Here is a 2,781-nt window from a genome sequence, read left to right on the forward strand (position 1 = left end):
ATAATAATATTAAAAATAAAAATTGCAAAAAAAGATCGGGAACCCCAGTGTTGTGACAACAGAGGTAGGCAATGCTATAACAGAAACAACGCTGTATTACACTCTGTCGATGGATACACACGGTTTAGCCCCGAGCAAAAAGCGTGGCATCCTCTTCTTCTTATTTCTCTTCCCTCCTCCCTTCTCCTCCTCTACCTCCTCCTCCTCCCTCCCTCCCTTCTCCTCATTCTCCTCCCCCCATTCTTTCTCCTCCTCCTTTTCTCCTCCCTCCTCCACCTTCTTTTCTCCTCCTTGTCCTCCTCCCTCCTTCCTCCTCCCTCCTTCCTCCCCCTCTACCTCCTCCTCCTCCCTCCCTCCCTCCCTCCATTCTTCTCATTCTCCTCCCCCTCCTTTCTCCTCCTCCTTTTCTCCTCCCTCCTCCACCTCCTTTTCTCCTCATTCTCCTCCTCACTCCTTTCTCCTCATTTTCCTACTCCCTCCTTTCTCCTCCTTCTCCTCCTCCCTCTCCTCCTCCCTCTCCTCCTCCTCCCGTATCCCTCCACGTGACAGGAGACAACTCCCATCTCAAACTGACATCGCCCGTCCGTCCCCCTGAGACATAGCAGGAGAGCCGTGTCAATAATACCAATAACACAGGCTCCTGGTCCAGACTTCTTTCGCCTTAACTCACTAGAAGCAGAGCCGGAATCTGTGGCATCGTGGTGAAATCAGGCGCTCGTCAAAATGATATACAATGTAATATGACTGAAGAAACCGATATTTTTCCTCCCACTGTGCTATTGCTGTCGATTTTTTCTGTCTTAAAACAATGTATATCCCCACAAAAAATGATTAAGTTATGCGTGAATTTTACTGGCAAACCTAGATCAAAGGTACGGAAAAGGTTTGCAGTTTCAAAGGATACTCAAGTATTAGACGTCATCAAACTTTTGAGACCACCATTTTCTCGATATTTTCTTTCTCTCTAACACTTGGCACCCCTATCTCCTTCAATCGCAACATCTTTATTTCTATTAAAGATAGTTGGTTATCTTATCATTCAAAGCAAAAAAAATTAATGAGCTTTAAGATAATAAAATATACAAAATGTCTGTATTTTGCCCCAAAATTGACGATCGCCTTATTCTCTCGCGTCGCGACAAATATTACAGGAACACTCGAACACTTTTGGGAGGTGACGGGGGAAGGGGGGTGAGGAGCATTATAGTGGTTGGGAACGATATTTTATATCATTCCTCTCTCTCTCTCTCTCTCTCTCTCTCTCTCTCTCTCTCTCTCTCTCTCTCTTCATTTCTGGGTTACTTTAGCGTTTTATTTTCTTTGCCATCAGACGCAGTCCCGAGGAGTGACGCAGAAGAGCAGGCATTTTCACCGTGGCGCGGACGGCTCAGAGCGCAGACTTGGGAGATGTTCAATAATTCATTTGGCAAAACACGTGAGCGTGACGTCACGGCTCTGGGTCTGACGTCATGCAACTCGCGTCACCAAAAGGGCCTTAACCGGAACTTTCTCTAGGTAATGGCTTGCCAACTATGGAGACGTCATCCATTTGTAGTAAATTTTGCGGGCTATGGGGGTCGTCCGTTTAGTCTTAGTAACAGTGGGAGATATTGCCCGCTAGTGGTGATTTTGGTGGTTGGTGGGCATCACTCGGTAAGTGACAAGTATTATCGAAAGCGCCGATTTGAAATACATAAAGTGGACGGAGCTAACATTTTAGCCTCTTAAAGACGACAAAGGTGGGCCCTGGCTATCATAAAACTGACAATCACTGCTCTTGATGGTGGCTTGCTGTTGAACAAGGGTACAAAGAGAATAGGTAGAGCAATGAGATCAAGCTGATGTCTGATTTGAAATCTGATTGGGTTCTCATAAGACAATATAAGGGGATGCTTTAGGGTCCAACATCTTAAAGTCTGACAACACCGGAAGGCAAGCCAAGTGGTGAAACGGGAAGCACAAGGTAGTTCTAAAAAATTCAAAACCTATGTTATTATTGGAATCGGTCTGTATCTGAGGAGCAATACATTCGGGTCTAACAACAAACATTGAATTTATGGCCCACCAAGGATAACTGGTGTTAAATATCACTCTCAAAAATTGACGTGCTAAGTTTAGAATAGTATACGGTTTTTGAGGATGTATATGCGTTGGGCAAAAACGGGGAAAAAAATCGATTCTTTCATACTGGGTGATCAGTGACGTAAAATGGGTAGCTCTTGCTCGTTGCTCTGTACATTATTATTATAATATTATTTTCACCACACACAAATTTTCATCAGATTTTTTTGGTTTTGTTTTGGTAAGAGTTTTGCGGCACTTGCAACACAATAAGGTTATTTAAGTGCCGGGGATTAGAGTTGTTACAAGAGAGTAACAAACACAAAAAGACGGACGAAAGATGTTTAGCAGGAAAGAAGACACAAGCCACGCTAGAGCACCCGCCAACCACCCACTAGATATTTTTAGAACAGTAAATGCAGTCGTCCGCTGTTTAACGGTTCTCTTCGAACTGATTTCTTACCAAATAAATTCATTTGATTTTGTCAAATCCAAGTAAAAGCAAAAAAAATTAGATTATTGACAGAAAGATAGCGTTAAGAAGTTCAATACAAGATCGATCTTTTCCGGTTCTAATATCACTTAAAAAGAATATTTTGATATAATGAGCTCTTGACAATCAATTCTCTAGATACTACCGTAACGTTGATCAGCTTGCTGGGTTTCAATAAATGCGGTCAGTATCTACGTTTTCGGGAGCTGTCCGTATGTTTCGCCATA

This window comes from Aplysia californica, unplaced genomic scaffold (genome assembly GCF_000002075.1).
Source record: "Aplysia californica isolate F4 #8 unplaced genomic scaffold, AplCal3.0 scaffold00350, whole genome shotgun sequence".
Classification (NCBI taxonomy): domain Eukaryota; kingdom Metazoa; phylum Mollusca; class Gastropoda; order Aplysiida; family Aplysiidae; genus Aplysia; species Aplysia californica.